General features: G+C 48.7%; 1 protein-coding gene across 1 annotated transcript in view; it reads left to right on the forward strand.

Moving 5' to 3' along the window:
• The window catches only part of cyst (rho guanine nucleotide exchange factor 18 cysts), a 642,386-nt gene that overhangs the window by 78,798 nt on the left and 541,570 nt on the right, over positions 1-22,018 (forward strand). Inside the window, 1 exon segment of the mRNA XM_071683416.1 lies at positions 2,279-2,313. The gene's annotated coding sequence lies outside the window, so the exon portion shown is untranslated.

Raw genomic sequence — 22,018 nt, forward strand, 5'->3', positions numbered from 1 at the left:
GCCAGGAGGGTGAGTGAGTGTGGGGTTCATCCTGGCCGAGGCGGGATGTCGGAACCTTGCAGAGTTGACAGGAGAAAGAGGGAACCAGGAGAGTTAAGTGGCCGTATCAGTGAGAGTGTGATATTGTCATCTGGATGGTGCGTGAGGGTACAGACGCTGCTGGGAGGCTGAGCATCAGAGAGCTACGTCTGTCGAGAGAAAGATGAGGAATTAGTACACATCTTCCGTGCGAATGTTTTGACGCCGCGAAATTTTTCTTTCGTCCTGCGTAGATAACTGCCAGCGTTCCTCGTCGATATTTATGTGCGTCCCCTCATTTGTCGGTGAAGATCCGCAAGAGATGACTGATTGTGTTTCGTGCGGCCTCCCGCGGGTCGTGGCGAGATAAGGTGGGGCGGGCGGGTGGCCCCTGCGGCGGACGGGGCGAAGTACCGCAGCCGTAGATAAAGCACGTTCTTCATTACATTCACCCCAGACCCTCCCATCCCCACCCATCTCCTTCCCGTTTCCTTTCCCTCCCTCATTTTTTATATAAAACATCCCGTTTGCTACTTCGTCATTGTGTGTGTGTGTGTGTGTGTGTGTGTGTGTGTGTGTGTGTGTGTTTATGTATGTATGTGTGGTTATCCTCACTCATTTTACTGTGGCATATAAACTTCTAGATTACATTGGCAGACGGTGTGCTGAACCTCATTGTTGCTAGAGGCATATTTACACCCAACGCTCGCTTCACATCGAAGTCCGCGATCATGGATCATCCTCTTTCCCCCCGCAGTCAAGAGTTCGCGCGCTGGCGGCATCTCTTGGGGCGCTCTAGGTGGTGGAGGAGGTGCACGGGCGAGGGGGGGATGGTGGTGGTGGCGCGGTGCAGACGCCGGCCGTGCGTGCACCGTGTGTTTGGACAGAGACACTGGGAGCCAGATGGATGACGGCCTGTGTCGGGGATTCAACGGGGGGAGGGCCGTTCTCGCAGGCTGTAGTCGTGCGTCGCTCGCCATTTGTCGCAAATGGAGTATGGCGAAGACTTTTTTTTTTTTCACTCCACGTTTTCAGCAAGATTTATAATGGTCGCCCATCGTTTCTCTCTCTCTCTCTCTCTCTCTCTCTCTCTCTCTCTCTCTCTCTCTCTCTCTCTCTCTCTCTCTCTCTCTGGCGTGGGGGGGCCTTTGTTTTAACAGGACACACACGACGTTTGCTTTGCGTTGTCTGGTCATAGCTGGGACAAGGGAAAGGGGCTGTATTTACAGTGTGTGTGTGTGTATGTGTGTGTGTGTGTGTGTGTGTGTGTGTGTGTGTGTGTGTAGGGCATAGCGTTCGTGTGTACAGGAAACTTTTCATCGGTAGCCTTAGTTTTGATACATTTTTTGTAGAACTTTAGACTAACTGACTTCAGCCCCTTTGGGCACGACGACGTAACGACCCTCGAACACGAATGGTAGACGACCTTTAAACGACTTTACGACCCTCGAACGCGAATGGCACGACCCTCGACCACGATGGTGTACGACCCTTGGGCGTAATCGGGCCAAGGCAGGCTCTTGGGTTGGGCCGTGGGTCGACCAGGCTAATATATTGGAAGCCGCTTCCGCACATAGGCCTAATTATAGATATAGATATAGATAGTAAGGTTGTAGTTGTTGAGACGGATGATGAAGCTTATATCAGGTTGTAATAACCTGGATGTGAGTCTCGCGTCCTGCACGGCTCACATGGATGAGTGGTATGTGAGTCTCGCGTCCTGCACTACTCACATGGATGAGTGGTATGTGAGTCTCATGTCCTGCACGGCTCACATGGATGAGTGGTATGTGAGTCTCACGTCCTGCACAGCTCACATGGATGAGTGGTATGTGAGTCTCACGTCCTGCACGGCTCACATGGATGAGTGGTATGTGAGTCTCGCGTCCTTCACTACTCACATGGATGAGTGGTATGTGTAAGTCTCACGTCCTGCACGGCTCACATGGATGAGTGGTATGTGAGTCTCGCGTCCTTCACTACTCACATGGATGAGTGGTATGTGTAAGTCTCACGTCCTGCACGGCTCACATGGATGAGTGGTATGTGAGTCTCGCGTCCTTCACTACTCACATGGATGAGTGGTATGTGTAAGTCTCACGTCCTGCACGGCTCACATGGATGAGTGGTATGTGTAAGTCTCACGTCCTGCACGGCTTACATGAGTGAGTGGCATGTGAGTGAGTCGTTTGTGTATGAATGCTAGACATTGGTGTTCAACAATGTACTGATATCTTTTCTTTCTCTCTCTCCCCTACAGCGCTGCTGACCTCAATCTTCGGGCTACTTTTAACGGTGAGTATTTTGGCCAGCCTGGAGCCCTTGTCCCGCTGGACGTATTGAATGTAATTATGCCATTGGGCTGGACTCGCGTTATGAAGTGAGTGATTTTTATTATTGTTCGGTACAGAGCTGCGTGGCCAGCCCTAAGTTCATCATTATTTAGCTGGCCCAGTTTGTCTGGCTCTGGTCTGATGTCTTTTTACCCCCCCCCCCCCCCCCCCCCCCCCACGGCGAGCTTGAAGGCAGCGGCGGCGATTGTGAATTCCGTTGCTCTGGTGTTTTGGGGAGCGTTGCTTATTATGCAAATGAGGAACACCTCTCTCTCTCTCTCTCTCTCTCTCTCTCTCTCTCTCTCTCTCTCTCTCTCTCTCTCTCTCTCTCTCTCTCTCTCTCTCTCCCCCCCAATCGCAAATGGCAGTGCGTCTGCTGGTTAATTTATTTTCTTTTTTGTAGTGTATTTGTTGTGGGTAATTTCGTTGTTCCGCTGCACCGTATTCCCGGCCCCATGTTATTTGTTTTGGTGCCTGGCTGTTAATTGGACGCCCCTACGGTTTTGGTAATTTCCGATGTAGTGGGCAACATGCCAGTTATGAATACTTTTTTGTTTCAAATTTTTTTTTTATTATTTTTTAGCATTTGTAGATACGGAATATTGAATTACCCCCCTTGCCGGGCTTAACCTTACCATGAGCACGATGGTACGACCCGTGAGCACGACGGTGCGACCCTTGAGCACGACGGTGCCTCCCTTGAGCACGACGGTACGACCCTTGAGCACGACGGTGCCTCCCTTGAGCACGACGGTACGACCCTTGAGCACGACGATACGACCCTTGAGCATGACGGTATGATGCTCAAGGGTCGTACCGTCGTCGTGTTCGTAGGTCGTACCAAATAACGAAGGGTAATGCTCATGGGAAAGGGGGTAGGTCAAGATAACTACGGTGAAGAATGTAAGTAGATAAGTAGATAGATACATTTATTCAGTTATGTCTGGATGTCGACTCCATTTCAGACCGACAGCCTGCGACCCCCTGCGTCACTTGGCTCGTCCGTTCGTTCGTCCGTCATAGCTTAAGGGCCGACCCTCATAACCTCCTTCCCACCCCCCTCTCTCCTCCCCTAGACACTCCCCTTCACCCCTTTCCTCTCCCCAGCACGTTCATCTCCCCACCCTCAGGTCGGCCGCCTCGTCGCCCCGCACACCGCGTTCATTGCAGTTCAATTGCCACGGCTCTTCCTTTCCTCCCCGATGATGTGGCGGCCAATATTATTACCTCCCTCCCCCGCGTCGTAATATTGGTGTCCGCCCCGGAGCAGCACATGGGAGGTTCGTTTCCTTACAGCAGCCCCCCCTGCCTGCCTTATTGCCTCTTAGGGGCCCCGTTTGTGGTTCAACCCCTCCCGTCCCATCCCCCCGAAGCGGCCATTAATGATGTTCCTGATGGTGTTTTGACTGTATCCGTAGTGATGATGTTGACAGTATCCGTAGTGATGTTGACAGTATCCGTAGTGATGATGTTGACAGTATCCGTAGTGATGATGTTTTGACAGTATCCGTAGTGATGATGTTGACAGTATCCGTACTTATGATGTTACTACTGTCAGATTTCCGACGTACGGTCTAGTTTCACAGTAATTTCATTTAATTCGTTTTCTCCGTCCCGGCTGGATTGTGCAGGGATATGCAAGGTCTTGCCCCGCGTCATATATCATGCCGTCCTTGTCCGGGCGCTTCGCTATGCTGGCAGACAACGTCTTTAAGTATACATAATCATTTCGCTGCCGCCGCAGCACTTGATCATTGTCTCGACTTGCTTTTGCACCCCCGGATAGCACGTTGCTGTTCATCCGCGAGTGGCATTGCTCGGAATTATGAAACCGTCTTGATTGCGTTGTTTCCGTTGATGTGCTTGGCATCGCGTTGTTTAATCCGGTGTTGTGTGACTCGGTGCTTGTAAAGTTGCAGGCCACCCGGCCACACTCGGTCCTGTTCTCCCTTTCGTATTGCAGTTGCCCCTCACCTTATCCCACCTGTCTCCCTCCTTTCTTGCCTTCATGACGCTGTTTAAACGAGTCATTTCAGCAGTGTGGTTGATTTCGTTTCGTGCGTTGTTCTGCGCTTCATATTGGATTTTGGTAAGTATGGATATTATTGTAGCCGGTACCAGTGATGATGTTTATGTGCTACGTCAGTGTCTAGAATTTTGTTTTCGTTCCCTTGTACCTCATGTCCACACCACGTGTTCAACCCCCCATCCCTCCCTCTCCTTCCCCTCCACATCCTTGGTGGTCAAGAGCCGGTCTGCAGACGCCCCAACCATTGTATACAGTGCCTTTAGTTGTGTGTCATTGAGTGTGATCACCCCCCCCCCCCCCCCCCCGTCTACCTGCGCCATCGTAGAGGTGAGATAACGAGTTGTGTTGGAAGTCTGAGTGGATGCCTACAACTCTCTGGGGGAAGGGGTGTACCCTCCGCCTGTCCACCACCCCCCCCCCCCGCACACACACACACACACACACACACACACACACACACACACACACACACACACTGCTCCAGTCAAGAGTGTGGACCCCCATGCTGTATGTAACTGTTTTCCACGTGGCATAAGGTAAAGAAAAAAATAGAAAAAAAAATGGTCTGGTATACATGTGTGGCTTTTGACGTTCGTAGATTTTCCCCTTTTTCGTATCGAGTTTTGTCGGTGTTTGTGGCCGAACTTGAACTCGTAATGACGGGACAAAACTACTGTGAAATGCATGAATGTCTGTGTTTTTTTTTTTTTTTTGTCCCCCCCGTTCTGCCCTCCCCCGGCCGTGTCCCCGCGTTGGTACTCACAACGGGCCGTGTCTAAAAGCCCGGGAGTGAAGGGCATTGGAGCGAGACAGAATAAATTAGCGACCGGACGGGAAACATGTAAAGGCAATTAGGCGGGTTGGATGGGTGTCAGTTCGTGTATGTGTCTGTGGCAAGGGGGACGTTTGTCCCGTGTATGTGTCTTTGACAGTTGGGGGACGTCTGGCCCGTGTGTGTGTTTGACAGGGGGACGTCTGACACGTTGTATGTTTGTTTGGCAGGGGGATGTCTGGCCCGTGTATGTGTCATTGACAGTCGAGGGACGTCTGCCCGTGTATGTGTGTTGGACAGGGGGACGTCTGGCCCGTGTATGTGTTTTGGACAGGGGTACGTCTGGCTCGTGTATGTGTCATTGACAGTAGAGGGACGTCTGGTTCGTATATGTCTTTGACGTGGGGACGTCTCTCTCATGTATGTATCCGGGGCACTGGGATAAAGATGGTCAGTTTATTGCCGGGGTCTTAATAATTTCTGGAGAGTGTTACAATTTGCCAGGTTGTGTGTGTGTGTGTGTGTGTGTGTGTGTGTGTGTGTGTGTGTGTTTAGTGGGAGAAATGAATGTGACTGGCCATTATCTAGAGTGGACCCAGGGGTATTAAAATTGTTGGGATACAGTGAGGTATGCGGTACCAGACAGGTAGTGGGTGATATAGCAGCCCCACATGGTAATACTGGTGACCCTGGATAAAGAGACACACGTATTTTAGATACGGGAGATTCTTTCTCAGGGGTTTAGGTGGTGGAACCTACAGGTGGTAGAACCTACAGGTGGTGGAACCTATCTTCTTCGCCTGACAGCGTTGATGCCTGATGGTTGTGTCCAGGTGTGTGTGGTGTAAGGAGATGGTTCCTGTGGTTCTTTGTGTGGTATTGGTGATCATCTGATGGTGGTGTGTGATTCACCTGATGGTGATGATGGGTGATTCTCCTGATGGTGATGTGTGATTCCCCAGCTGGTGATGGTGCGTGGTTCACCCAGTGTTTGTGTAATTTCCCTAATGGTGCTAACCAGTCAGTGTGGCTCTGTGTTCCAGTCCCCTGAACCCCATCGACGTAAGGGCGAGAGTCCGTCAGGTAATTATTACCTCTGGGCTTAGAAGTCCCAGTAGGGTACTTTTTATTTTCTGTAGATTTTACTCTCATTGTATTCGTTCCACGGGATAGAAGGTGGGAAGCCTCTCCTGTCACAGTCTGCATGGACGGCCTCTGTACTTATTAGAGTATTGGGTCGTGTTGTGTAAGGCCTTGAATACCTTCGTGATGGGTTTGGAAACGATACAAACAGACTTCGTCCATATATGATGGTCTCTGTGACGTCCAGGTTCGCGCGCGCGCGCGCGCGTGTGTGTGTGTGTGTGTGTGTGTGTGTGTGTGTGTGTGTGTGTTTTCCCTCTCAGATTCCACATTTGTCTTTATATGTTACTCAAAAAACTTCTTTGGATGTCTGTCACCACCACCACCACCTCCTCCTCATTCCCACTCAGACCTCCAGTCTTACCCGGCGTACATATCCTTCCTCATCTCCCTCATACTCCCCCCTTCCCCTCATTATCCTTGTCTGTTCGGCCTCTCTTTTACTGCCGTCTTCCTCCTTCCTCATCTTCCTCCTTGATCCCCAGGAGCTTAGGAAGGCGCACCTCCCCAGGCCAGACGTCATTAACCAGCTTGAGTAAGAGGGAACTCCTCAACAGGACGAGGAAAGAGTGATAAGTACGGAGAGAGGAACCATCCACGTATGCGCCCTCCCGCCCATGATGGCGAACGTCTCGGGTAGTATTTCTCATTACCAGTGGGAGGTATACCTCGTCAGATATTTCTCTGCGGGATTAGGGAATATTTCTCATGATCGGGAGGAGATGTGTCTTGTGCAATACCTCGTCTCAGGGTTAGGAAGTATTTCCCTGTTTGGGATTTGGCTTAAGGAGGGTGGGAATATTCCTTTCGTTATGGTGGAGTGGGAAATATTTCCGCGTGGGATATTTCTCCTCGGGCCAGGGTCGTACCGTCGGGCTGGAGGATCGTACCGTCTTCCTTCGGGCCTGGGTCGTACAGGCTGGCTTGAGGATCGTACCGTCTTCCTTCGGGACTGGGTCGTACCGTCGGGCTCGAGGATCGTACCGTCTTCCTTCGGGCCTGGGTCGTACAGGCTGGCTTGAGGATCGTACCGTCTTCCTTCGGGACTGGGTCGTACCGTCGGGCTCGAGGATCGTACCGTCTTCCTTCGGGACTGGGCCGTACCGTCGGGCTCGAGGATCGTACCGTCTTCCTTCGGGCCTGGGTCGTACAGGCTGGCTCGAGGATCGTACCGTCTTCCTTCGGGCCTGGGTCATACCGTCGGGCTCGAGGATCGTACCGTCTTCCTTCGGGCCTGGGTCGTACAGGCTGGCTCGAGGATCGTACCGTCTTCCTTCGGGACTGGGCCTTGCCGTCGTGCTCGGGAGTCGAACCCTTGTACTGAAGGGGTTGAACTGTGTGTCTTACTTCTTGTGTGGGAAAATATTAGAGGAGAAAAACCCCGTGCAGGATGTATTTGATCAGCCGGGTTGTGGAGGGTGCGTGGGTCTGTTGGCCGAGGGAACGGCCTCAGACAGCCACCAGAGTGATCAGTGGAATAACGAGATGAAACCCCTCACACTAGTCGTAAAGGTGTGTGTGTGTGTGTGTGTGTGTGTGTGTGTGTGTATGTTATACGGTGGGCTACGTGGGAAAGCTGTCAGGCGAGAGTGGTGGAGAAAGAATGGTTTGCAACTCACACAACTGGTGAGTGTTACTCATGCCTTGCATACCGCCGCTCCCCTGGAAGTATTGAGTATTGGTGAATTAGTGACGACGAGGGAGAATCATCCACTCCTAACCCGGAATTATGTAGGTCTGGCATTCAGATGGGCTGAATTTAATCTTTCTTCCAGGTGGTGTTACAACCTCACTGATGATTCTGTGAACCTGTTATGCTTGTTATTATGATTATTATTATTATTATTATTATTATTATTATTATTGTTATTATTATTATTATATATCCTAAACTGATTTGTTTCCCAAAATATTTCGTTACAGTGCGCACTGGTACAGCGTCTCTCTAGCTTCTATATCTCATCCAGTCCTTCATTTCGGCTTAGGTCGGGAAAGGCAAGGGGTTCGAAAGGGGACAATATATAGCGACGCGCCCCACCGAGCCTCGTCCATGCCCTTTGGCATGTGTCACGACCGACTTGTCAGTGTCTGAACCTGGCAGGTGGGAGAACACTGAGAGATGCTGGCCTTTGGGTACGCCGGGGCTCCTGAACTCTTCCTTGAAGCTTCTCTCTCTCTCTCTCTCTCTCTCTCTCTCTCTCTCTCTCTCTCTCTCTCTCTCTCTCTCTCTCTCTCTCTCTCTCTCTACCGGTCTGTCGTAACTCGCGCTCTTCGCCAGTCCTTCGTGACGTAACGCTCTCCAAGGGATAGTGATTATATGAGTTTTATTTTCTCTGTTGTCAGGAAATTATGTTCGTATTTTAATTAAATCCAGTTTGGTTGGGCCTTTTCGCCCCAGTGTCGGTTATGATCGTGCCCAGCTTCGGGCGTATGTAAATGGTAACTTGTTTATCGAGGGGAAGTAAACAGGGATTTTGTGATTTTTTGTTTTCACGTTTCGGGATTACCGTAGTTGATGGGATTTTGAGGAGGGAGGCGCATAAACAGAGGGATTACCGGGATTTGTAGTGTCACACGGGGCATAATGGGTCTCGTACCGGGTAGTTGGTGTGCCCCTGTACTGGGTATGTCCAGGGACTGTTGGTCTGGACGTGGTTGGTGTCACATGTCCGAACTGGGCGTAGTTAGTGTCACATCTGTCAGAACAGGGCGTAGTTAGTGTCGCATCTGTCAGAACAGGGCGTAGTTAGTGTCACATCTGTCAGAACAGGGCGTAGTTGGTGTCACATCTGTCAGAACAGGGCGTAGTTAGTGTCGCATCTGTCAGAACCGGGCGTAGTTAATGTCACACGTGCCTGGATCGGGCGCTGATTGTGTCATATGTGTCAGTGACTGAAGTCTCGTACGTGTCATATATCTGTCTCTAGTGGACCTCGTTTGTGTCAGATGTGTATATAGCGCACTGTTTTCTCTCTGTATCAGATACCATTTCTTCCACCAGAACAGGGCGTCAGAAACCAAATGTCGTTTCGGCCGTCCAAAAACGTCGTACCGTCGTCGCTCGAGGGTCGTGCCTTCAGTGCTCGAGGGTCGTGCCTTCAGTGCTCGAGTGTCGTGCCTTCAGTCTCGAGGGTCGTACCTTCAGTGCTCGAGGGTCGTGACTTCAGTGCTCGAGGATCGTACCTTCAGTGCTCGAGGGTCGTGCCTTTTCGAGCCCAAGAGCTCATAACGTCTGTTGCTCAAAGGGTCGTACTCTCGGTGTGCCGGAGGAAGGCTCGTGCCACACTTTGTTCCAGGTAATACCTCAGAATGTGGAGATATATATCTCTCTCCCGCCTTGGTGTTAATCCCGGGCTAACGGAGGAGGAGGAGGAGAGGAGTAGAGAGAGAGTGTGTGTGTGCGTTACCGCGGTGTCACGACGGCTTAAGTCCGGCCCAGGGAAATTTGGTGTGGCAACTCCTTGAAGCGTAGCGTGAGAGAGAGAGAGAGAGAGAGAGAGAGAGAGAGAGAGAGAGAGAGAGAGAGAGACGTGGTGGTAATGGTGGTGGTGGCGGTGGTGGCCGGGTCGGGTCTTTTTACTGTCTGATGGTCACCGTGGGGCTTGGGTGTTGGGAGAGCTGTTCTTCCTGATGGCGCGTCGCTGTGCCCCGCATTGTTTCCTGACACTCGCTTATTGACAGGAGTGTGTTCCTTGGCGTCTTTGACACACAAGGTATTGACAGGAGTGTGCGCCCTGACATCTCGAACGCTTACCGCTCCCCAGCAGCATGGTTTCGGCCCCAGCTTTGCCAGGTGCAATGTGCGTTTTGACGTACGTATGTTGTAGCAAGTCAGTTGTCGTGTGTGGTGGACACTTTACCTCCCCCTTGACGAAGCCGGAGAGCAAGTTTCATATTTGTAAGTATATCTTGTCATTGGTGATTGCCGAACCTGAATGGAGCATTTCCCTCGAATAAACCCAGATTTCTCCTAGAGTACGCTTAGATTTCCCCAGATTTATCCCAGAGTAAGCTTGAATTTCCCCTGAGCCACTAAACCCAGACTTCCCTCCGAACTGACAGAGATCCTACCAGAATAAACCAAGGTTTGCGCTGAATACATTACTACATCTTCGGAAGAAACCCAGGTTCTAGCTGAATAAACTTGTGTATTTTCTCCTGAATATATCTAGATTCACAGACGAATTTCAGGACTGTTTCTCATCATTAACACTTCAGCATGGATTACACATTTCAAATATTAGATGTCCGGCCTTCACAAAGTTGGACACTTTGGCTCTAAATTAACTTTTCTGTTCATAACGGAGCAGATTTTTATAGTGTTTCGGACATGTTTAGCTGCACAGAGTTATATGAGACAAAAATGAAAAAGAATAATGATTTCAGCTTAATTTTGTAACATTTAGAAAGTCCCGTTGCTGTAAAACATTACAGTTTCAGCGTATTTAGGTCATAGAAAACTGTATTTTCAATTTAGGTAAAGGTAAATTAATGTAGATATTCTTGTAAGGTAAAGTAAAATAAAGCAAGGCAAGGTAAGTTGAGGTAAGATAAGGTAAGGTAAGGTAAGATAAGGCAGTGTAAGGTAAGCTAAGGTAGGGCAACGTAAGGTGAGGCAAGGTAAAGTGGTTCAAGGCAATGTAAGATAAAATGAAGACTGTTAAGTTAAGGTAAGGTAAGTTAAGGCTAGGCCCACAGGTCCGCGCAGCTGACCGGAAGACCTTACAGAAAACACGGCAGGCCTTCGCTCATCCCTCAGCCGTAGCCGTCACAAAGTTAGGTGGTATTTTGTTTAAGTTATCCATCGAAAAGTTAACGAGTGTATAGGGAGGTGAGGCGTCTGCACAGACCTCGCCAAGTTTTCTGGAGGAAAGAAATTGATGGAAGCCTCCGACTTCTGGCGCCCTATCAGGGCTTCGTGAGAAGCCCCGGAACCCCGTCAGGGCTTTGTGGCGAGCCCCAGTGCCCTATCCAGGGCTCTGTGGCGAGCCCCAGTGCCCTATCCAGGGCTCTGTGGCGAGCCCCAGTGCCCTATCCAGGGCCCTGTGGCGAGCCCTAGTATACCCTATCAGGGCTTTTGTGGCGAGTCACCAGGGCTCTGTGGCGAGCCTTAGTACCCTGTCAGGGCTCTGTTGACGACCCTTAAAAGGCCTTGTCAGGACTCCTTGACGAACCTGAAAGCCCTCCCCGGGGCCTTGCTAGAACCATACAGTGTTTACTGTTGCTCTTAGTGTTATCATTATGGTTGTTGTTGTTGTTGTTGTTGTTGTTGATGTAAATTGTGTATATTTATGTGGTGTTCAGTGGGGTCTTCGTTGTTCCTTTCATTTCTCAAATATTTTTGTTGATTCTGTTCTCATTCCATTTCATGGTACAGAAATTCTGTAAAGAGCTTTTGTATCATTTTTATATATCGTATTATATTTGTATTTCTCTTGTATTATGTTTGTATGTCTCCCGTACTATTTTTGTATTTCTCTTGTATTATTTTAAGTATTTATGGTGCAGACAGGAACCAGTTTCGGCAAATTAGTTCCTAGAAGTCTCTCTATTATTCTGGGGACTTCATAGAAATGAGTAATGTCGCGCGTGTTCTGCACGTGTTCCTTGCAGGTATTAAAGAGCGCGCGGGGCATGGCCCGTGGCGTAATTATTTGTTATGCAAGCACGAAAGGCCCCAGTGATGCAAGGCTCTGCTTGGCCTTGCTTGTGTGTGTGTGTGTGTGTGTGTGTGTGTGTGTGTGCAAAATACCAGAGGGGAGAGGATGTAAAGTGTCTGTGGCGAATAGGTGCGTGTAGGTTCGTTGGGGTTACAATATATATATATATATATATATATATATATATATATATATATATATATATATATATATATATATATATATATATATATATACATGCATACATACATACATACATATTATTGTACCTGAAGTTGCATTATAAGGTGTGACCTTTGACCTGCATGCCAGGCCTTTTAACACCCTACCTCCCCTTTCCACACACACACACACACACACACACACACACACACACACACACACCTCTGTGCCCAACTGGAAAGTTTACTGATGTATCTGCCCGAATATATTTTTTTTCCTTTCTTGTTTTCCAGTTACTTGTAAAAGTGCGCACCCATGACCTTTGACCGCTTGCTCCTCCGCATGCCAGGCACCCCGTGGCCCGAGTGGTCCTAACCGGGCGAGACTTTGATTTAAGGCGTGCATGCGTCTCTCTCTCTCTCTCTCTCTCTCTCTCTCTCTCTCTCTCTCTCTCTCTCTCTCTCTCTCTCTCTCTCTCTCTCTCTCATGCAATGCGTCAGTTCCTGAGAATACGAACTCTAATTATCTTGCAGTTAAAACGCCCGTCCAAGTCTTGCATGCTTTGTAAACCCTGGATTCGGGGAGTTTAACTAACGTTAACCCCCGGTAATGGGGGGAGTTTAACTAACGTTAACCCCCGGTAATGGGGGGAGTTTAACTAACGTTAACCCCGGTAATGGGGGAGTTTAACTAACGTTAACCCCCGGTAATGGGGGGAGTTTAACTATCGTTAACCCCGGTAATGGGGAGTTTAACTAACGTTAATCCCGGTCATGGGGGGAGTTTAACTAACGTTAACCCCGGTAATGGGGGGAGTTTAACTAACGTTAACCCCGGTAATGGGGGGAGTTTAACTATCGTTAACCCCGGTAATGGGGGGAGTTTAACTAACGTTAACCCCGGTAATGGGGGGAGTTTAACTAACGTTAACCCCGGTAATGGGGGAGTTTAACTAACGTTAACCCCGGTAATGGGGGGAGTTTAACTATCGTTAACCCCGGTAATGGGGGACTTTAAACTATCGTTAACCCCGGTAATGGGGGGAGTTTAACTATCGTTAACCCCGGTAATGGGGGGAGTTTAACTAACGTTAACCCCGGTAATGGGGGGAGTTTAACTAACGTTAACCCCGGTAATGGGGGGAGTTTAACTATCGTTAACCCCGGTAATGGGGGGAGTTTAACTAACGTTAACCCCCGGTAATGGGGGGAGTTTAACTATCGTTAACCCCGGTAATGGGGGGAGTTTAACTATCGTTAACCCCCGGTAATGGGGGGAGTTTAACTATCGTTAACCCCGGTAATGGGGGGAGTTTAACTAACGTTAACCCCGGTAATGGGGGGAGTTTAACTATCGTTAACCCCGGTAATGGGGGGAGTTTAACTATCGTTAACCCCGGTAATGGGGGGAGTTTAACTATCGTTAACCCCGGTAATGGGGGGAGTTTAACTAACGTTAACCCCGGTAATGGGGGGAGTTTAACTATCGTTAACCCCGGTAATGGGGGGAGTTTAACTATCGTTAACCCCGGTAATGGGGGGAGTTTAACTATCGTTAACCCCGGTAATGGGGGGAGTTTAACTATCGTTAACCCCGGTAATGGGGGGAGTTTAACTAACGTTAACCCCGGTAATGGGGGGAGTTTAACTATCGTTAACCCCGGTAATGGGGGGAGTTTAACTATCGTTAACCCCGGTAATGGGGGGAGTTTAACTAACGTTAACCCCGGTAATGGGGGGAGTTTAACTATCGTTAACCCCGGTAATGGGGGGAGTTTAACTATCGTTAACCCCGGTAATGGGGGGAGTTTAACTAACGTTAACCCCCGGTAATGGGGGGAGTTTAACTAACGTTAACCCCGGTAATGGGGGGAGTTTAACTAACGTTAACCCCGGTAATGGGGGGAGTTTAACTAACGTTAACCCCGGTAATGGGGGGAGTTTAACTATCGTTAACCCCGGTAATGGGGGGAGTTTAACTAACGTTAACCCCCGGTAATGGGGGGAGTTTAACTATCGTTAACCCCGGTAATGGGGGGAGTTTAACTATCGTTAACCCCGGTAATGGGGGGAGTTTAACTAACGTTAACCCCGGTAATGGGGGGAGTTTAACTAACGTTAACCCCGGTAATGGGGGGAGTTTAACTATCGTTAACCCCGGTAATGGGGGGAGTTTAACTAACGTTAACCCCCGGTAATGGGGGGAGTTTAACTAACGTTAACCCCCGGTAATGGGGGGAGTTTAACTATCGTTAACCCCGGTAATGGGGGGAGTTTAACTATCGTTAACCCCGGTAATGGGGGGAGTTTAACTAACGTTAACCCCGGTAATGGGGGGAGTTTAACTAACGTTAACCCCGGTAATGGGGGGAGTTTAACTAACGTTAACCCCGGTAATGGGGGGAGTTTAACTAACGTTAACCCCGGTAATGGGGGGAGTTTAACTAACGTTAACCCCGGTAATGGGGGGAGTTTAACTAACGTTAACCCCGGTAATGGGGGGAGTTTAACTATCGTTAACCCCGGTAATGGGGGGAGTTTAACTATCGTTAACCCCGGTAATGGGGGGAGTTTAACTATCGTTAACCCCGGTAATGGGGGGAGTTTAACTATCGTTAACCCCGGTAATGGGGGGAGTTTAACTAACGTTAACCCCGGTAATGGGGGGAGTTTAACTAACGTTAACCCCGGTAATGGGGGGAGTTTAACTAACGTTAACCCCGGTAATGGGGGAGTTTAACTAACGTTAACCCCGGTAATGGGGGGAGTTTAACTAACGTTAACCCCGGTAATGGGGGGAGTTTAACTAACGTTAACCCCGGTAATGGGGGGAGTTTAACTAACGTTAACCCCGGTAATGGGGGGAGTTTAACTAACGTTAACCCCGGTAATGGGGGGAGTTTAACTATCGTTAACCCCGGTAATGGGGGGAGTTTAACTAACGTTAACCCCGGTAATGGGGGGAGTTTAACTAACGTTAACCCCCGGTAATGGGGGGAGTTTAACTAACGTTAACCCCGGTAATGGGGGGAGTTTAACTAACGTTAACCCCCGGTAATGGGGGGAGTTTAACTAACGTTAACCCCCGGTAATGGGGGGAGTTTAACTAACGTTAACCCCGGTAATGGGGGACTTTAAACTATCGTTAACCCCGGTAATGGGGGGAGTTTAACTATCGTTAACCCCGGTAATGGGGGGAGTTTAACTATCGTTAACCCCGGTAATGGGGGGAGTTTAACTATCGTTAACCCCGGTAATGGGGGGAGTTTAACTATCGTTAACCCCGGTAATGGGGGGAGTTTAACTATCGTTAACCCCCGGTAATGGGGGGAGTTTAACTAACGTTAACCCCCGGTAATGGGGGACTTTAAACTATCGTTAACCCCGGTAATGGGGGGAGTTTAACTATCGTTAACCCCGGTAATGGGGGGAGTTTAACTATCGTTAACCCCGGTAATGGGGGGAGTTTAACTAACGTTAACCCCCGGTAATGGGGGGAGTTTAACTAACGTTAACCCCCGGTAATGGGGGGAGTTTAACTAACGTTAACCCCGGTAATGGGGGGAGTTTAACTAACGTTAACCCCGGTAATGGGGGGAGTTTAACTATCGTTAACCCCGGTAATGGGGGGAGTTTAACTAACGTTAACCCCGGTAATGGGGGGAGTTTAACTAACGTTAACCCCCGGTAATGGGGGGAGTTTAACTAACGTTAACCCCGGTAATGGGGGGAGTTTAACTATCGTTAACCCCGGTAATGGGGGGAGTTTAACTAACGTTAACCCCGGTAATGGGGGGAGTTTAACTATCGTTAACCCCGGTAATGGGGGGAGTTTAACTATCGTTAACCCCGGTAATGGGGGGAGTTTAACTAACGTTAACCCCGGTAATGGGGGGAGTTTAACTATCGTTAACCCCGGTAATGGGGGGAGTTTAACTAACGTTAACCCCCGGTAATGGGGGGAGTTTAACTATCGTTAACCCCGGTAATGGGGGGAGTTTAACTATCGTTAACCCCGGTAATGGGGGGAGTTTAACTATCGTTAACCCCGGTAATGGGGGGAGTTTAACTAACGTTAACCCCGGTAATGGGGGGAGTTTAACTAACGTTAACCCCGGTAATGGGGGGAGTTTAACTATCGTTAACCCCGGTAATGGGGGGAGTTTAACTAACGTTAACCCCGGTAATGGGGGGAGTTTAACTATCGTTAACCCCGGTAATGGGGGGAGTTTAACTAACGTTAACCCCGGTAATGGGGGGAGTTTAACTATCGTTAACCCCGGTAATGGGGGGAGTTTAACTAACGTTAACCCCGGTAATGGGGGGAGTTTAACTATCGTTAACCCCGGTAATGGGGGGAGTTTAACTAACGTTAACCCCGGTAATGGGGGGAGTTTAACTATCGTTAACCCCGGTAATGGGGGGAGTTTAACTAACGTTAACCCCGGTAATGGGGGGAGTTTAACTAACGTTAACCCCCGGTAATGGGGGGAGTTTAACTAACGTTAACCCCGGTAATGGGGGGAGTTTAACTAACGTTAACCCCGGTAATGGGGGGAGTTTAACTATCGTTAACCCCGGTAATGGGGGGAGTTTAACTAACGTTAACCCCGGTAATGGGGGGAGTTTAACTAACGTTAACCCCGGTAATGGGGGGAGTTTAACTAACGTTAACCCCGGTAATGGGGGGAGTTTAACTAACGTTAACCCCGGTAATGGGGGGAGTTTAACTAACGTTAACCCCGGTAATGGGGGAGGGCAAGTTCAGGTACTCCAGCAGGATTATGAAGTTAGGAGTTGGGAGTGTGTGTGTGGGAGATGCCGGCAGGGGACCAGGGCTGTAGGAGGTGGAGACCAATGAGGGAAGGGGAAGATATTAGGAAAGGGAGGGTAGAAGAAAGGATAGGGAGATATTGGGCAAGGGAGGGTAGAAGAAGGGGGAGAATTTTGGCAACGGAGGGTAGAAGACGGGGGAGATATTGGGCAAGGGAAGGTAGAAGAAGGGGGAGATGTTGGGCAAGGGAGGGTGGAGGAAGGGGGAGATATTGGGCAAGGGAGGGAAGAAGGGGGAGATATTGGGCAAGGGAGGATAGAAGAAGGGCGAGATATTGGGCAAGGGAGGGTAAAAGAAGGGGGAGATATTGAGCAAAGGAGGGTAGAAGGGGGAGAATTTGGGCAAGGGAGGGTAGGAGAAGGGGGAGATATTAGGCAAGGGAGGGTAGAAGAAAAGGCCAGACAGTTGGCTAGGCTGGAGGGAGGCGCAGATGAGGGAAAACTGGAAACCAGGAGATTGTGGGTCCGGGTCTGGAAGGTCATGCTTGTCTCTCCTCCTTATGGAACACGGTATATTCAGGTCTGTCTGCGGAAAAAAGAGCTGAGGGGAAATGAGATTTGATTCCCCCCCCCCTCCCCCTTTCTGCACGTAAGAAGAAAAGGACCACGGGTGAAAAGGCCCACAGATGGGCCCCCTGCAACCTCCTCCCACCACCTCCACCTCCTCCCTCCCTTTTTTTTTTTTTCACGTTGCCACATACTGAAGGAACTGGACGGCAACTATCGAAGTATCGGAGGTCGGGGAGGGAGGAGGGATGCTGCTCCGGAGGGGAGACACCAGCTTGGCTTGATGCACATGGAATGGGGGAAGGGGGCTGACTCAGGGTGTGGAACGGAACCCGGCTGGGATGGTTGAGGGTGGAATCCTTCTATTCCTTCTCTCGTCTTTCCCCCCCCCCTCACCTCCCACCCACCTCCTCCTTGAACCACTCATCCTTGAAGAGCCAGGTCTCTGAAGACCTTAGGATCTCTTGATTAAATTATGGTGTCTTTTGCTCTTCATATTTCCTTTCCACTCGAGATGGCCTTGACTGGGGGGCATGTTTTACTCCACCCTCCCTCCCCTCCAGCCACGTAGATCCTCCCCCCCCCCTCCCCCCCATGAAAAAGATAAATGAAGTTAAGGAAGCTGACTGGCGCTGGGAGGATGAACGATACAGGGAGGGAGAACAGTGGGAAATCGGATGACCAAGAGAAAAAAAGAAGAAGAAGAAAAAAAAAAAGGAAAACTCAGGAGTTAGGTTGAGAGGGAGAGTGACTGACTTTAAATTCATCCCCCTAACTTGCCGTAACGAGGTTGGCTAATTAGTCAGATCTTTAACGTAGATTAATTCTCTACTGAGGAGGAGGAGGAGGAGGATGAAGGACGAGTGTGATCAGTGAGTGTGTGGGTGGGTTGTTGTTGCGCTAGTCTACTGTGGAAGGTTGTAGTTCACTCGAGGCAGAGTGGTGGGATTAGCTGTCCTAATTACAGTTCCCGGATTGATCAGTCTGCTCACACGAACCCTCCCTAGCTGTTCATCATCTCGTATTAAGGGGTTCCTGGCGTAAGCCCGTGGTGGTATATGAGCGTACGGATGAATAGATTTGTTTGGCCCCTTGGGCGCGACGGTACGACCCTTGAGCACGACGGTACGACCCTTGAGCACGACGGTACGACCCTTAAGCACGACGGTACGACCCTTGAGCACGACGGTACGAGCCTTAGGGAGTGATGGCCTGGCTTCTGACCTGACCATGTGCACCATTGTGCCCACGGGTCGCGTACCGTCTTGCCGGATGTAGACAGATCTGTGTTCAGAGCAAGAATGCTGTTTATCTCCATTGTATTGTATCAGTCTGGTGATCAGTAACATATTTTACGTGCCTCTTATCAACACCCTCACGATAAACACGTGGACACCGTGTGGAGAACCGCGCATTCCCCCGGTCCGTGACTACACGTACGTGTATTCCAGCGTTGGAAAGGGAGGCCCGCGGCTCTGATGACTGTGGAAGGAGCGAAGTGGCGGTCGAAGGAATGGAGGGAGACGCTTGGTATACCCACGATTACCCGTGTTGTTCCTCCTCGCCTGGTAGTCCTCGAAGGAGAGAGAGAGAGAGAGAGAGAGAGAGAGAGAGAGAGAGAGAGAGAGAGAGAGAGAGAGAGAGAGAGAGAGACTTCCTGCTTGCTCCTTCAGTCAAGTCAAGGGAGGGAAGCGCTGTGGCGCGAGTTGGAACGCCTGTAACCCGGGTTTGTTTACTTGGGCTGATCGCAAAGTTGATGCGTCGCACATCATCGTATTTACCTCCTCCTCCTCCTCCTCCTGCTGTTGCTGCTGCTTTGTCGCTTTGTTGAATGTGATGAGTCGGTTATTTACCTAGAGCTGTGTCGCTTTGTTGAATGTGTTGAGTGGGTTGTTTACTTAAAGCTGTGTTGCTTTGTTGAATGTTATGACACTGTTATTTACCCACAGCTCTGATGCTTTGTTAGATTGTGATAACACGACTGTCTACCCACAGCTCTGATGCTTTGTTAGATGTGATAACAAGACTGTTTACCCACTGCTGCGATGCTTTGTTAAATGCGACAACACGGTTATTTACCCACCGCTCTGATGCTCTGTTAAATGCGATAGCTCAGTTGTTTAAGGCAGTTGCAGTGCAGGTGCCTGTGCTCGCGTGGAAATAGTGTATTATAGGAATAATATGACATTTGCATAATTAGATATATGATATCGCAGAATTTGGGTAGGTTTTGCTTGTATGAATAATTTGGCTCACTGATGAATTTCGTGAAAGGTTTTTATACAGCAGAGATGCTGTATTTTTTATCTCTGTCTCGTTATGAAACATTATGCATTGGTGTGACCTCTCATTCTTGAAGGATGTAAAGATGTGTAGATGAAATATTTTGTAACACAAGGGAAGGAAAGGCACAAATAGGTAAGGTGGGTCATTAATACTCCCACAGGAGTGGGTGTTGACTACGCCAGGTCTGAGTAATTCATATGTGATCATTACACGAAAGTGCACTTGGGAACTTATCGTGTCTCATTTCCCCACATATACACAACACATATATATATATATATATATATATATATATATATATATATATATATATATATATATATATATATATATGTATATATATATGAGGTGGTGCCCCGGTAACCAGTCTTTCCTGCGCTTTATGTACCATCGCACACTTTGGATTCTGTATTTTTGTACAAAATTAGAGGACTTTCATTTTGGGCAGGTCTTACGCACGTGGCATAAGTTAGCCCGGGGAAATTTGGTAGAATTACACTCTCCCACGTGCCGCGAACACGGTAATGTGTACCGACTTTTCATTTCTCCGCCCACGGTTGATTTGGGACCTTCTCAGACGGAAGCCGCGTGTCCCGCGCACAGGACGGGCCCATCTTTGCGTGCGCCGGCCCGGGTCTGGGAACCCGCAGGGTCTTTCTGAGGGGGTTACGCTACCTCACTGTAGTCACGTCGCGTTGTCCCGGTGTGTGTGTGTGTGTGTGTGTGTGTGTGTGTGTGTGTGTGTGTGTGAAATTTGTATTTATGAAAATCCCTCCTGAAATGACGTGACTTTGTTTCGTGCTGTCGGAGTTCAGTCCTCGTTCTTCTTCTGTTTCAAAAAAAAAAACTTTTTTTTTTCTCTCTCTCTCTCTGACTTTCTCTCGTCGCTCATATTCCACCCGTGTTCATTGCCTTTGTGAGGCAGGCGCTGGATTTACCGTCAGTTGTGTCAATTACGACCATTGTGCCAAATTACAGCGAGTTATGGCCTTTTAGACCTATATATATATATATATATATATATATATATATATATATATATTGGTTCTCGATATGATTTTTTGGTTCCTAAATATATTTTTTGAGGTTGATGATTCTCGTTTTCCTTGGATACCTAAGGGTATTATGGTCGAGAACGGAATTGCTGGTATAGAAATTGAGCTGGTGTTAAGATTGGTTAGGAAGCCAGGGGCTCACGGAGCAACCTGGGTGTTGGTTGTGGTTGGCACAGTGGTGGAGGTGAGGTGAGGTGAGGTGAGGTGAGGCGGTGTATTGATGTGGCACTGTGTGTGTGTGTGTGTGTGAGTGGTGGGGGAAGAGGAGGAGGGTGTTGGGGGTTTACGATCGGGGGTTAGTAGGCCAAATTGATGCACCATCAGTGTGTGTGTGTGTGGGTTGGGGGGGGGGGGGGGGGAAGGCGCGTTAGTACAGTGGAATTGCTTTTTCTATAAATGGAACAACGGGAACAGCAAAAAAGGAACAGGTATTCGTAGTGACAGCTTCAATTTCATTCTCATGTTTCGCAATATATATATATATATATATATATATATATATATATATATATATATATATATATATATATATATATATATATATGTTATATTATATTTATATTTATATATATTGGAAAGATCCACAATTTTGCGCGTGATCAAGATATTCCTATGAGACCTTGTTTAATCACGTTAAAAACTATGATCATTGTATTGAATGGAGTAATGCCATCTCACTTATTAAATCTAACTATAACCACGAGAAATATCATTGAATCTTGTATTATTAAATACACAAAGAATTATAATCTTAATATTAGTGATGGTCTATACAAATTAAATAACTATATTGTTGATAAAATTTGTAAAATGATAAGTTTATGAACGCTTGTTGTCTTGGACAATCGCATGTTTACCAAATGGCGTCCTAGCTTCGTCTCTTCGATGCATATTAACTGACTGTTATATTCCTCTCTTATGTCTCCCCTGATGATGTGATTATTGCACGAAAGTGCACTTTGGAACTTAGGCAATGGGACACGTCATCTGAGATGTCGCAAGTCACAGTGAGGCGTTGCTAAGCCCTTTAGGTAAAAATCTCACGTCGATGGGAAAGGTAAGGTCTGCGAAGACCAGATAACGGAAGGGGTACGTGTACGTAAAGGGGTAATATTGACCCCCCCGCCCCCCGTTTTCCAGAGAGACCCATCTTTAATCATAACGTAATTATCCTGGTCCCTCTATACCCTGACAGATGGCCGGATGGTTGAAAGTCCCATC

This window comes from Panulirus ornatus, chromosome 36 (assembly GCF_036320965.1).
Source record: "Panulirus ornatus isolate Po-2019 chromosome 36, ASM3632096v1, whole genome shotgun sequence".
Taxonomy (NCBI): Eukaryota; Metazoa; Arthropoda; class Malacostraca; order Decapoda; family Palinuridae; genus Panulirus; species Panulirus ornatus.